This window comes from Perca fluviatilis, chromosome 5 (genome assembly GCF_010015445.1).
Source record: "Perca fluviatilis chromosome 5, GENO_Pfluv_1.0, whole genome shotgun sequence".
NCBI classification, from domain to species: Eukaryota; Metazoa; Chordata; class Actinopteri; order Perciformes; family Percidae; genus Perca; species Perca fluviatilis.
Window position 1 is genome coordinate 20,912,570 of NC_053116.1, and position 15,533 is coordinate 20,928,102.

Sequence of the window (15,533 nt, forward strand, 5' to 3'; positions counted from 1 at the left end):
GGATACACGGATGATGTAGCGTTGGTCAAACAGGCGGCACAGTCTCAGAGATAATAGTTGAAGTTGTTACATTTAGAAAAATTTGATTAAGTTACACTTTATGTTGCAATAATCATAAATCACACGTCAAGCCCATCTCTGGTTTTCTCAAAAACTGATACTACTATAACAAATTCATAATTAATGTTTTAGGGAAAAAAGGGAAAGTATAATAAAGTAAAATCTTAAATATAAATGACTACATGATTCATATTTTCTCTTTTTAACTTTTGCAAGAACTAATACAATTATTATACAGTTATGGTGATAGCAAATAAATGATTAGCCTAACATTAAATATTTTAAGTGTCTGGCGCATTTCCACTGCAGCAAAATGTGCACCGAGACACCAGCGACCCAATCATTAAACCATATACATGATACTTTGGCATCTAATGCACGCCCTGCACAAACTAATTCATAATGGATTCTAAAATATATCGAACTTTAACTGCTAACTTTTGTTTGTATTATCTTTCATCAACAGTGGACAGGTTGCAGACACGCAGGTGGATTCTTAAAGAATGAAAATTACTTTTTTTCCAAGTTTGTACATATTCCATTGCAGGGCGGTTTTAAATGTAATGCTATCACCTAAACTACCTATCAATGTATTTAAAAATAAATAATTTAGTCACCAACATATACTATTTAAGGCCAAGCCAATTGATATGAAAGTTGATGTTTTCTCACCCATAATCCACCCTAAACTTTCACTTCATGCAGCAGAGATGCTGTTGTGTACGTCTGTGTACATTTGTACATCTTAAATATAAGGTTAGGAAGAGCAGGATAATATGGAATTAATGAGCTGGGTTTACATTTCAATTTAGTCACCATATATTGTATTCCAGTTCCTACAACTCGACCAGCAATACGTAGCCATAGCGAAAAGACAAATAATAGCCATGTTGCCGTTAGTATTATTTAATCAAATTCCAAAACCAAATTCCAATACAGCTAGGTAAAGGCTAAAACTGTAACCATGCGTCATTGAAACAACATAGAATGCGTCATCACAGACCAAAACATTGATATAATATAAAAACTGCTGCAGTGTCCGTTTTAAGGCATTTGAAGTGTTTGGTGGTGGCTGGTTATACAGTTTGAGGTGGAACTTCACTGCAAAAACGTTTTTTTCCCTTTATAAAAAAACATTTGTCCACTTTTCATTTAAAAAAAAATATTTCTTGAAAAGCGTTAAACTTCTCCGCTGCGGTTTCAGATACTGTTAATTGAAACGACTATCAATATCTTGACAACCGGCCATGATGTGCTGCTGTAAATATCTTGACAACCAGACATGATGTCCTTCCAGACAGGCCCTGTCAGACGGAGAGAGAGCCCGTCTGATGCGGAGGTTTGTGGGGGAGGGGAGAGCATCCATTCCCATACAAATGCTGCCTACCTGCGGCTTCCGCTCCCAGGAACTGACTGCATGTGCACAAGACTGAGTCAATGGTTCGTATACGCAGGATATGCCCTTATATACATAGGTGTAGCATATTTTATTTTGATCCAGCAGTAGGCTACAATAGTACTCTATCATCCCAAATAATTCAAAATCGTATAGCTCTTATTCACATAACTCCAAATAATTTAATGGAAACAAGTGCAGCTATCACAATTGTCAGTTTCCTTTGCCTTGATTTACCTAATGACCACATTTTTTTGCAGTGTGCAGTGCAGTCCCTCCATCAAAATGACTCCGTGTCCCTTTCGTATCAATGTTAAACGCCGATAAAAATGACAATAAAAAGCAATACTATTACTTGTCAAACATTATCTCACCGGTCTTGAGAATGATGCAAATCCGTGGGCATAAAAAAAGTCTTTGAAAAGGCGATGTAGCAGTCCAAGAATGTGTTGACAGCTTGCAGGTAGAGTCTGCGCCATGCATGCTGAAATCAGATTGCGCTTATGTTTATGAGTTTCCAGCCAGCTTCAGGCTTAGCTCTATATTGTATAATCAAAGTAAACCAAGTGTTTAATTCACTCAGCAGTGGACTAGGTCAACCAAAATAACCAAATAGATTCGCACACTATAGCAGTATAAAGGCCATTATAGTCCAAGTGCATTTTTAGAATGAGGATTCGAAGATTTCAGTAAATTAACATGTCAAACTCAATGGGATAAACTTTGGACCCATCAAGGATCTGCACTAATTGAATGGACAAAAATCTGACTGTAGTGCATACATAAATCTCATAGTAAATCAAGACTGGTGCTCATTTGGAAGTTGCGTGTGTGACTCACGAGCTCCTGGTCTGGCGCGTTACATGTATTTTGCATGTTAATGCCACATTTACCTCTGCAAAAAGGTGAATTGGCTTCATTATAGTAATACGTATTGCTTTATGTTGCCAGTGTGCACAGCCTGTGTGTGTGTGTGTGTGTGTGTGTGTGTGTGTGTGTGTGTGTGTGTGTGTGTGTGTGTGTGTGTGTGTGTGTGTGTGTGTGTGTGTGGTGTGTGTGTGTTGATAAAAGTGGGCTGTTGCTGTTGTTCAGCAGGCTAGAGGGAGAGCAGAGCACTCCACTGGCATGAAAACATTCCTACAAAACTAAAACAGCATCTCAATCTGGTGTTTTCCGTTCGGCCACCCTTTCATTTACGATGAAAAAATCATAATCGTATAAGCCAAGACCACTGCACTTCAATGTTAGCAGTAAGGGCACCGAAAGGCAAGATATTTTGTCAAGAAAATGACAAACCGTGGTGAAAAATCTATAAATAGGCAGTGTAGTGCAGTGCTGGTGCGTGACAAACAGAATGAAAATGCTAGACAAGAAGAGAGGGACATTTAAACAGGCCGCAACATGCGTAAATGGATTATGTCTTTGGAGTTTTTTGCTTTCAATTTCAGCTCAAGATTCACACATTTATTTCTCACGGGATCTTGCTGCATATGCATGAGCACATTTGAAAATGCATGCCCGACTCTAGCATGCCACATTAGTTCTATTCAAAATGGATATATTACAACACTGTAAACTGGCGTCATTGAGGGGAAGCCATGTTTGTCAAGAAACCAAAATTGTATTGTGAAACGACATACAGTGAATAATAGGACACAAAAATGTAGAGTTTGGTGGGCAGAGGAGTACCACCCCCACACACACACACACACACACACACACACACACACTTTACCCACCAAAACTTTCATATGTGACGGACTCTTCTTAATCATATCGAAGTTAACAGATATCCTATACATTACAGCAATTCTATCAAAGTAGAGGCTTTAAATTCAGAGATTATGGCTTCTCTGAAATTCAGTATATTTCTGTTCATGTTGGTGGATGGTTTCTGTATGATAATCACTATACGAGGTAAAGCCATCTTTTTATTTACCACTGATAATCTACAATAGTTGGTATATGCTGTTGGGAAGCCATGCATGAAAAAGACTACTCACACTACAGTTAAGGGCTAATTTACCTCGGATTTGACTCATAGACTGTTGTTTAACGTCACCCAGAGCAGGTAGACCATGAGAGGATGGCTGGGGTTTAACCGCAAAATAAAGCAGGCAGGCGGAGCCGCGCCCAGAGGACAGAGAGCAGGCTGGCAGACCACCGCTACAGACAAGCCAAAGTGGATTTACAAAATACAACACATGGCTTTACAGCCTTTTTATTCAGTGTACTTATCCTATTGTTATTAAAACTTTAGTGATACATTACCCGACCCTGACACGATTTCATCAAATTTGAGAGGAAGACACCTTTGCGCATCATTTATGCAACACAAAGTGTAGTTTCACAATTTCGAGGGAAGCCCATGAATTGGGATTAAATTAGGAATAGGAATACAACACAGGTGTATTGTCAAGCATGCAAGCATCAAACATTGGCAGAATGTAGTAACATTTAGAAAACAGGCTACATAAGCATGATCACATAAATAGATATACACATCTGGATGTTTTCATACGAGGGTAATTACACTTCCTACACAGCAATAGTCTACAACTTTAGACAAAGTATATTTTAGATTCCCAATATGGAAGTTGGGAATGCGCGGCCCCATGAGATAATGTCTGTTATGCACAGTCATCAAAGGAGCGTAATATGGATAAAATGTTTTGACTTATTGACGACTTATTGACACAAGGTACTTCATTAAGATATGTTTTTTTTATTTAGTTCTAATGAAACCTATTCTACCAACACGTTACAAAGTAGTGTCTGGTCATTATTGTGGGCCTAAGCCTGCTGTCTTATATCTGAATATGATTTATAAACAAACAGTCTTTATTTATTTTTGTATTAATGTGGTCAACACGTTTATCGCTGTCTACAATAGTCCTGAAGACGTGGATTCTTAATTTCCCTGTTGTAGTCTGGTTGGTGAAGGGGCAACAAAGCAGACAAAATAAATCCACAGTTTGACGCGTCTTGTCGGAAGTCCAAGTTCAAGTTAACAGAGGCGGTCGCTCCATCCGTCCAGACAGCAAAACAAAAGACACACACGTTCATCATTAATCATCCCACTTCTTCTCTCACAGAATAAAGCGCTTTAAACTTTCTCGACATATTTCAGACTATATGCAGGCTAGCTAAAAGCAAACATGAATACAGGTGCATTTTAAAATGTTTTATGCTTTGATGTGTTGTCCAGAAACAGAGATCTTTGCTGAACTACAACTGGTGAGGATTTATTTCTAGAAATAGGTTTGAAATTAGAAAGTTATTTAAGGTTTGGCATGTATATTTTAAAGGTGATTAGAAGTTATTATCAATTGATTATACCGGGCCCTTTAGACAACCTTAGGGCTTTTTGAAAGTCACCTCTTTTTCAACCGGCAGCTTTATGCAAATTCCAGGAAATGGCAATCTGTATCAAAATAATCTCCTCCAAGGGTGTCTTCCTAAATCTCGAGACTTGCGTTATAGGGCAATATTTCCACGCCACTTAATGCGCATTACAGCCTGTAACACCATGCCGTTTTCAAAATCTTCACAAATCTAAAATGTGTCAAAATGCTGAGGCCACGCGCTATGGATGTCTGTGAGCTTAACACGCAGCTACATCGTCTACTGAGGAACTCTTTTGCCAATACTGTTAAATAAAAACGGTTTCTCAACGCAAATAATAATCCGAGTAGGCTATATATAAAAGGCAATCATAGCCTATCAGTTTTTAAAAAGGAAAGGGGATAGTGTGCACGAACTTGCATTCACTTCCAGCACAGCAGATCCATTTTTATTCTATACATTTCTTTTATAATTAAAACTGAAATAACAAATTCTACATTTCGTTCCTCAAATCACCTCGTTGACGAGATGTACATTCCCCCTTACATTATCTATTAATTCTTAAATGTTTCGTAATGCTATTTACAATGTACCATACTTCCTGTGGAGCGTAAAGGCGACATTACATTTACGTAAAGACAACATGTATGGAATAAACTATCCTAAAATAGTATCTTATTCATCTTACTTTCTTAACACTATCGTTAATAGTTCAAAATCTAGAATCTGTTTTGCTGTGCCGAACCTAAAACGTGAAGCTATTTGATATATGCAAATGATTCATTTATATAGCCCACGCTGTGAAGCACACTTTGCTTGAAGACACCAAATAAAAATCCGAGAAATTTACAGAAAGCGATTTAGTGACAACTTCCTCATCCAGTATTCAGTGGCTGTATGAAGAGACTAAAGTCAACATAAGAGCTGTGGACTGGAACATGATGGTCGCACCTGCTTGTTTTTGGTTAACTCGTTGCGTGAGGACATCTTGAAGTGAAATGGTGCGCAGGAAGCCATACTCAGAGTCATTTCAACAAGGCAAAAGTTAAAGGGACCTACTATATTGATCCAAATTGTTTGTTGACGCAGTTTGCTGCAGAGAGCAGCACTGAGGCCTCGCTGCTACAAGAATATTCATCACAGAAATGCCCTAAGCATTTCAGCAGAAGCACGTGGCTACGGGAACTTGCTGTACCTGAGCCACCAAAGTAAGGTATTTAGAGGTGGCATTTAAATTCAAATACAAAAACTATGGCAATGGGGCTTTCCTTCTAATTTTTTAAACTGACTATGAAACCACTGAAAGCAATTCTGAATTCAGTTTGAGTTTAAGTTCACAAATGACAAGTTGACCAAAAACATCAGTTAGAGCGTGTTTCCGCTCTTTGTGAAAGTGAGTTTGAAGTTTTGAGATGGCTGCTAAAATAACCTATCGCTATTTATGCGTTAGGTTGATACTATAGGTCTAAACATTATGCAACTGGATGGTTATAACACATTATAATAAACGGCTTCAAATAGAGAAGGGTTTTCTGTGTGCAATGTGATCTTTCTCATTGCGCCTATACCTGCAACCAAGCCTGTGCACGTGATACTAGCCCTACCCAGCAAAATTAAATAAAACAATAATTAAACTCATATTTTGCATTCATGCATGTATTATTTGCCAACTGCTGTCCTCAGTTCAACCCATTGATGTCGGTTTTACGCCATGTTTGAAGAATGTGTTTGTGAGTAACTAAGTTGCCTATAGCAAAGAACGCATGCTTAATATTAAATGTGATACTTATAATGGTGAGAATCGCAAAAGTAGTGAACACTATTTTAATAAACACATTCTAACAGACTTCTCATAAAAAAAACATTGATTTAAATGTGTACAAAGACTCCTCGTGTGATAGATTATTTCTTGTATATAGACTTAAAAGTCGAATGACATTCTATGATTTACAGGTTTAAGTCAGATCCCTCTCTTTTCGCGTGTATTGGACATTTGACTATAACAGGCGATGAACATGATGGTGGTCCTGAAGACTGAAGAGTTTGTTGTTTTACAAAGCAAGCGCAAACATCAATTCGTCCCGATTTTTGAAATCCATTATATAGGCTACAACAAAGTAACCAAAGCTTGACTTAAATTAAAGACAGATTGGCTATGCAAAGTGGAATTATGGTGAAAAAAAAAAAAAGAAAATTGGGGGAAAAACAAAAAAAAAAAAAAAAAAAATTAATAAATATCTCATTCAACTTTGAACCAAATATTCAAATCCTCTGCAGAGCAGATTCCAGTTACTGAGAATTGGTTAAGCATTCATATATTTCAAGTAGACTCATCATTGACCTGCTTTACTCTCATCTGTAAAGGATATGTTAAAGCAGTTGGCTGACCGATGCATATTCACTGATCGGTTTCTTTTCAGTCTGAATGACCGACTAAACTTTGCGATTCCCCTTCTCGGATATTATTGAAAAAACAAATTCTTGTTTTATATTTGATTATTTCTTATTTTTAAAGTGTTGGTTTTATAGGCCAACCCAAACATATCTTTGTTATGAATTGTTAACAGGATATGAAAAAAAGGATGTGAAACTGCGTCGGAACGAGATATGTTATCCTCTGATTTATTAATATTCATTCAACTCATTCAAAAAAGACACGAATTCTGTCAAACTTCAGTTATTTTCAGGAGAAACATAAATAAGTAAAATAAAAATCAAGAGCCCCCATATCAGATTTCTAAACTTTGTAGCCCCGTGCCGGCTGCTCCGTATTTTCTATTTTGTTGTTTAAAGTGGTGATTTTAAAAAGCTGTGCATGGGTTTTCACTGTGAATTATTCTATAAAAACACTTAAATACAAACCAGCACTTTTATTAACATATTCAGAGGAGTAATAGGGCGATGAAAAACCACATTCTCTCACTTTTTCTTCCTGCGTGGGATTTTATGGAGAAGCCAACAAAACTCCAAAACTTCGGACCCTGACTTCTGCTGCTGTATCACTAGAAAAGTGCATCGGCGCTTCAGAGCCTAAATTAATTTTCTATTTAATTGCACAATTAACGATTGAAGGGGCTGTAAAATAATCCGCATCGGTAAGATATTAAATGCGTGAGAGGGTTTTACATGTAGTTATATGGCAATCATTTCGAGACTAAGATACAGGATACAAATTAATGTGCAACATCGAGTCATCCTAACTGGTGGAACCTGTTGACTAATATTGCAGGGAATAACACAAAACAACAAAAAAACGTTTCTCATGTAAAAGAAAGATATAATCTGGTAAATGAGAGGAAAGATGTGAAGAAAAAAATCTAAAGATTGATCTGTTTAAATTTTTATTTTATTTCTAGTGGCATAATACAAATCGAAATAATGAACACAAGAGTTATATTTATCATTGAATCTCCACATTATATTTACCCAACATTACATAGGCCTACCACATTCCAGGAAACGTGCTGGTATTATTCATTAAGGAATTATAGCAATGCTCAGTGACAACAACAAACATTGAAAAGTGTTACATCACTGCAAACAATGTTTTCTTAAGACTCACAGCCATTTTAATTTGGGAATTTCTGTGTTACAGACTTCACTGCGAGCAAACACTGCTTAATGGCTAGGTGTGTGTATTAGCAGACCAAACTGTAATCTAATATTTTAGCATTTCTGCAGCAAATAAAATACCTAACTGAGAGCAGCTGCACACTTTGATGCAAATGACATGCAATCTCTACTCAGGGGTTTAATTACAGCAGGCCTTCTTAACATTTAAAAATTCAACTGACAATGTGAACACATCACACATTGTAAATGGAGAGTGAGTACAAAACCTTAAGCCAGGAAGTAGATAAAATGTTCTAATAAATCTAATTTTTCACATTGAATACTGGTGGTCCACAGAACACCTCCCTGGCATATCTCCCGTGCCAATGCTTCTCTTAAGCCTGTTGTGGAATCCTGGAAATATCCCGAAGTAGAAATATTTGTTCATAAACACAAAAAGACCATTTAGGTTGCTGAGTTTGCCAGGAATTTGGGGAAGTCCATTCCAAGAGCTGGAAGAGATGTACAGTATATTACAAGCATTTCAATGTTTAGCCATCCAACCTTACCGTATAAACTGCAATTAAATGATGTTCCTAAAACTACAGATTGAATCGACTGTGAGGCACTGGCTCTTACAGCCGAGAAATTGATCGGGTGGGCCGTTTTAAGCTGGAGCCAGATGTGACCCACAGGCTGCTAAATGAGCATCACTGTTTTAAATCAATTAGGAATTGCTGCAGTACATCCTTTACTGCAGTGATGGCAAAACTGTATGCTACGCCTGAAACAGTATTTACTAGAAACATACTTTTGTTGAGTTGAGATATTTGTGTGCACACAAAGAACCTCTTTGCTGCAGCTATGACCCAGTTTCCTTTCTGTATTTATAAAGTTGTATCTCATTTTGTGGTGAGTTTTTCACCAAATGTTATATAATGACAAGTCTGCATGGCAATAATACAGACAGTAAATTATGTAATCCTTTTTTACTGCATAATATTTTTGTAAATCCAATATCATTTATTCAAGTCGGCATAGTAGTAAACAAACTAATAATAGTTGTTTTTTTAATTTAAATAATGCTGAATCATTTTAAAATGTAATGTGTAATATACTATAAAGTTATGTAAAATGTACAGTAGTCACCTCTGAGTATGTTTCTTAATAAAGTAATCATTATCCTGTTTCTCCTTTATCCTTTATTTTATGTCTACCGGATGCCAATATCATAAACATTATTACCCAGTATTCAGTTCAGTTATGTGCATATTTCCTTTACTTTGATATTGCTTCCATTGAAGAAAAATACTGTTTTGTGTCGCAGATCTAACGTCTGTATTTTCTTCGTTCATGCATCGTGTTAGAAGTGTAACAAGAAACCGGAATGGGACAACCTACAAATATTTATGTTAAAAATATACAGTTTTTCAGATGCAGTACACTGGAGTCAGATGTCTCTGAAAAACTCTAACGTCTACGTGTCTGCAGCACCAGCTAAACACCCATCAGCACCATAATCAGTTAGGATGTATATCAGAAATGGTGCAATTGACCTTTGAAGGTTAGAGCAGCAATCACAGAAGCTAACAGAGTAGTATTTGTATTGTTTAGTGTTGGTTTTGCAGCTAAAAACTACAAATGGATTGTGAATGTAGGTCAAGTGTTGTACTACTCAGAACTTGTCTTACTAAAATACATAATTGTTATCAGATATTTCACTGTTGGCTTTACAGTTTGTAAAGTTTGTGTGTTGCATAAACATTACATACAGCACATGATGAGGACAATACTGTTTAAATTCGACAACATATGAGATCTGCATAGATTCTCACGGCCATCTTTTTCACAAAGAACTACGCCCGCACGCAAACACACCGACTTCACTCGGAGCAGTTGGAAGGAGAGTGACGGATACTCTGGGCAAAAAGATTTTGTTTGTGTTTATTTATGCACACTCAACTGAGGGAGGAAAATGTCGTTTTTACAACTTACTCCCATACTGCGTGTGGGTATAATAACCACAAGAGAGGAGTTTTTCCAAAATCGGATATCTACCATTTGGAAAAAGACGTCTCTGAGTCTTTCCACATGATTGATGGCATGAAAGGGAAACTCCTGATGGAACATTTTTAATAAAAAGATAAAAGTCACATTTGTGTGGACATTCAGTGCAATTTTGCCACTCTCTGCGTATGTGCAATTTTTGTTTTGAGTCAAGCAGTCCACATCACAAGTTCTTACATCTTGGAACCAAACAATAAGCAAATGTTTTTGCCCACTATTACTTTTCTGCTGTATCTCCATTTTGTGTGCGCGTTTATTTTTTAAATTACAACAAACATTATATATAAATAAAATGGTCAGTCTTGGCAGCAAATGAAAAGGCAATAGAAATATAGTAATTAAAATAGAGTTGATTTTACAGACTACTACTATACTATAATTACAAGTACAGAAATCTTGAAGATCACATGGGCTACCACACTTTATAATCGTATTCCAGCTAACCCGCCCCCAGTCTTTGGCTTTATTAATCCAAACCAGCATTTTGTTTCATGAAGCTCCCAAACATATTTTCAATAACTTCCAGCTTTCTAGTAAAGTAAGTTAGTTGTTCAATATCAACACATATTGATAGATCCTTAATGTATTGATTCATACTTGGTTTGTATTTAGCACAAATTACACACGTCCTGTTTATAAGTTTGCCTTATGCGTTTCTGTGTTGAGATTGTTCCATTTCTCCCCTATTCTGTTAACTATATTTTTCTTTTCTATAGCCGTGTAGAATTTGCTGCCAAATTGACCCCCAGTATTCAGAGAAAAATGAACTTCTAGTTCATGAAAGTTCCATTTCACTAGACAATTTACATCAAACTTTTTAGTCCAGCTGAGTCATCCTCACTGACAATAACTTCCAAGTAGCTACAGCAGGTTTCACATCCATTTTATGGCAAGAAGGCAAAAAAATCCTGACGTTTATTTCTCCTCCTCCTCACCTTACCTCTTAATCCTTCAATGCTTTTGGTTCTTCTCTCTAGATGCAGATGTTAAAACAAGCAAACCCACTGTTGTTCTGGGCTGTAAGTTTGAGGAGGAAGATTTAAAATGAATAGCAGTTTTTTCTAAATAGAAAGGAAGGGGTCTCAGTCCTTCGATTTGCTCAGCAACAGTTCATCCGATTGACTTTATAGTTGGCTGAGGACCCAAGGAAGTGCACTGTCGCCCATTCCAAACAGGCACATTTTAAACCACACATCCTCATACCTAACGACAGACTAGGTTGTTTGCCAATGACTCCCAAAACAACATATACGACCTTTCTATTTAATGTTGTGAAACAGTCACAGTTTTAAACACCTGGTCAACGTTGTGAACAGAACTACTTGGTAAAGTTAAGGCAACAAATCTACATGGTTAGGTTTTTCATGTTTTGTGTTAAAATGAGTAAGTTTCTTACAGCGTAAGTGCATTACTTTTGTTACACAGACGAAGTTACGTTTGTGACGTAGTTACGTACTAACGTGGTTACAACAAACGTAAATATAGTTCGTAATAAGCTGCTTGGACAATCGAACTATAGAGCAGTATTTTGGTGAGGACAGTCTGGTTTTGAACAGGCACTGCACAAGTAAAAAGTAACCTTTAATATAATATAAACTCTATAGAATCTTTATCCTGAATGAAGAAAATGTACAGTTTATTTCTACTACAGGAGACGTGAACATGTAAAAAAATAAATATAAAACTGTAAAATATAATCTAAATAAAACCCATAAAGAGACAAACAAAAATATATTATATATATTATATAATATATATTTATATATAATTATATATTTTGTTGAGTTGTGTACTTACACTATCCCAAATGTTTCCAACAATTTTCAAAGCCAGAGAAACCTGTAATTTTATTTCTGACACGGGACGTTTGGTTTAGTCGCCTGTCAGTGGCGTCATATAACCTTTGACCCCTGTAGTTACTCTAACTTCCTTCAAAACATGGGAACCCAGATGATACATTCGAAAGTAATTGTAAATCATACAATGTCACAGAAAGAGACTTCAGTCGGGATGAGAGCTGACTACAGCCCTGGGACATATAGTTAACGTTAGAACAGCGGCCATCCATAACGTTACGTCTCCGTTACCGTTACCAGTGTTTGTGCCAAAAGTCTCCTCCCTGCCGAATATCTCCCCCTTCGCGTTTAGCTGTCTTTACAATACAAAAGGTGGGTTAGGCACCAAAACGACTAGTTAAAATTACAAAAAAGTGAAGGGGGAGATAATTCCGGGCAGCTGGGAGATCTTCTGCGCAACAACGGCCGTCGGAATGGGTGGACTTGAAAGGGTAAACTTGTCCGTGAACAGATGCATTCTAATAGGCGATGGTGTTTAACAATGAAAACTACAACCCCATAATTCCACAACGTCATCAAAAGTCTCTGTTTACCATCCATTGTTTTGATTGGAGAGACCCCTAGCGGCAGAAACATCTGCATTAATCTGAAAGTACGGGCACTGTTTTGGAAAATAAAATTACCAAATATGCAAATAAGAGGTTAACAAAAGTCCTGAAAATGTGGTTAAGGACAGTTCAGATGCTGTTTCCTACTGGTAGTTAATCGGAAATATATGTAGACGATCTATGGGTTGTTCAAACACATGACGTCCCAGCTGCAGGTTATTGGCCTAGGCCTACAGCAATCAAGGAAGCAGCTAGGAATCAAAATTAAGCAAACATTTAGGGAGAATGTAGCATTTACTAGATTACTTTCTAAAAATCACTGCTGTGACTGCAGTAAGAACATGAAGACATGGGACACAATGTAAAATTCAGGATGTCAGGTTGGCAATAATGCAAAGAAGAGGGGCAACCTACACAACTGGAGCACAATACCTAACAAACTAAATAGATCAAATTTAGGAATTTCGATACCAACAAACCATGTAACATAATACAGTAAGTGCAGTATAGTTCTTAAAGTTAATGGTTACAAACCTGCAAATTGCAAAAAGTATCAATTAAAAGGACAGAAAATTTGCAGCGTCTTAAATAAGGGAAATATAACTGTCATTTTTACTCGCTCAGTATAGCACACTATAGCACCATAATGTGGCATGCTTATGGGCATTTCCACGGTGCCCTCACAGCAGGGGGTAACCACACTGACCCAACAATATTATGGTTCTGCTGGACAACAGAAAAGAAGAAGATGCCTGCCTGCAACTGAGCCGTCACAGCAAAATGACTGACTCAACACATTTGTCATTTTTAAAAGGCTCTCTACATTTGGCTTTCAGTAGTTTTGTGTTTCTTTGATTTGGATTTTTGTTTTACTCACTGTTGCTGTGCTGACATTTATCATACAAACAGGAAGCATGCCGTTTTCTGAGCCCTCCTTTTTGCTGTGCTGTCAGAGCTGCAGTAACGCCCCTTGCTGTATCAAGCTATTGATGACGCAAACCGGAACACTTTCACTGTGAGGCATCTAAAGACAGTGTTGTCTTAGTAACAGACTACTAATTTTTTTTGACATTGTTGGTCAGACAAAACGAAGGATTGGTATATGCCACTTTGAAAGTTCTAACATTTTATAGAAAAAATAATAGAACACATTTCTGAGTAATATTAATCAATAGATGTAGCAATAATAAATTTGTTTCAGCCCAATTTGTGATTCATCATTGAAACATTATTACACTACCCTACTGTTAATATCAACCTGAACTTTACTTCACTCAATGACATTGTAAATGATGGTTGCCCTCAATGATCTCTCGAGGATAAATAAAGGTTGAATACAGCAAATCTTCAAAAGCTGTGTTGAGCTTTTGACCATTTTCAATTTACAATTATTTGCACTAAAACAATTACAAGATCAGCATTTGTATCACCCATATACAGTGAGGGCAGTACAGGTTTTAAGATGACATTGTACATAATTTTACATTGCAACTTTAAAATACTTCATGCATGTTAGTGTGTTTTTGGTAGTTAAATGAAATCTGTCAGACCACCACTGACAATGTGGAAGTTAAAATGTCGATAAGTCCTCATGCCTCAACAAAAACTCATTTTCACAACTGTGCTGTCTCAAGTGATCACAGCAAACAGCCTTTTGTATCTAATTCTACAGGAAAGGCGAGAGCCCCGCTGTTGAAGTAATACTTTGTAATGGTATTAGGAGGACTATAAAAGTGTCAGAGCCCTGTAAACAGGCAATCAGAGAGTGAGCCATGGTCTGTTGCTTTTGCAGGCATCAATCACTAAGTAATGTATATGAAGTCTGAAAAAACTGCTGGGCAATTGAAATAATGTGATAGGTCTACTTTGTTTGGTATTACTGAACAGTAATACTTAAAAGTGCTTTTCCCATAAATGCACAAACATCTGTGTATACAACTAGTAGACCAGAAAAAAGGATAAACCTACAAAATATTGGTACTAAATTAAGAGGCAAACTGAGTGTGTCATCTAAAATTTTCTTGCATTTCCTTTGCCTCCTGGCCTGCATTTATGAAATATCAAAATTATGGAAAACAAATTGTTTCATGTTACACATGTAAAAAATGCTTTTGCTTCCAGTTGTTTGAGTATGAAATGATGACAAAGCAATCACAATAATTAAAGTATATCTAGTTCCAGTGCTTCTAGTAAACTTTCACTTAAAAATTAACTACAGTACAACAATATTCAAACTGCAGTGGACGGTTGAGAAATGACAGGAAACAAGGGGACAGAGAGATTGAAATGATATTCAACAATGAGCATTGAGATCACAGTTTATTAAGCCACCAGGGCACCTGCAGTCCTGCAGTAAATGGTAGCTTATTTGGATATCACAATATTGAGATAAAATAATTATTTTACTAGTTAAATAATATGCAGTCAGTGATATTTCATTTTTACTCGAGTTTTTGGGACTTTTGCTCTTGTTCAAACACTTAGGTGTATGTCCAAATACATGCAACACTAAAAACATTCCCATCAGCCTTAGCTATACCTTGTGTTTAGTGCTAATTAGCAAATGTTAGCATGCTAAACTAAGATTGTGAGCATGGTAAACATCATACCCACTTAACATCAGCATGTTACCATTATTATAGTGAGCAGGTCAGTATGCTGTTGTGATAATTTAGCTTGAATCACTGCTGTGCCTTAGTACAGCCTCAC

General features: G+C 36.8%; 1 protein-coding gene across 8 annotated transcripts in view; it reads right to left on the minus strand.

Annotated features, from left to right (window-relative positions):
* LOC120558386 (homeobox protein Hox-C10a-like) overlaps positions 1-15,533 on the minus strand; it is a 132,348-nt gene that overhangs the window by 92,399 nt on the left and 24,416 nt on the right. For 3 of the 8 annotated variants that reach the window (XR_005639109.1, XR_005639107.1, XR_005639111.1), the window contains one exon: positions 8,130-8,865. The exons of the other annotated variants lie outside the window; for them this stretch is intronic. The gene's annotated coding sequence lies outside the window, so the exon portion shown is untranslated. Of the gene's footprint in view, positions 1-8,129; positions 8,866-15,533 lie in introns of those variants that run through there. 8 annotated transcript variants of the gene reach the window in all.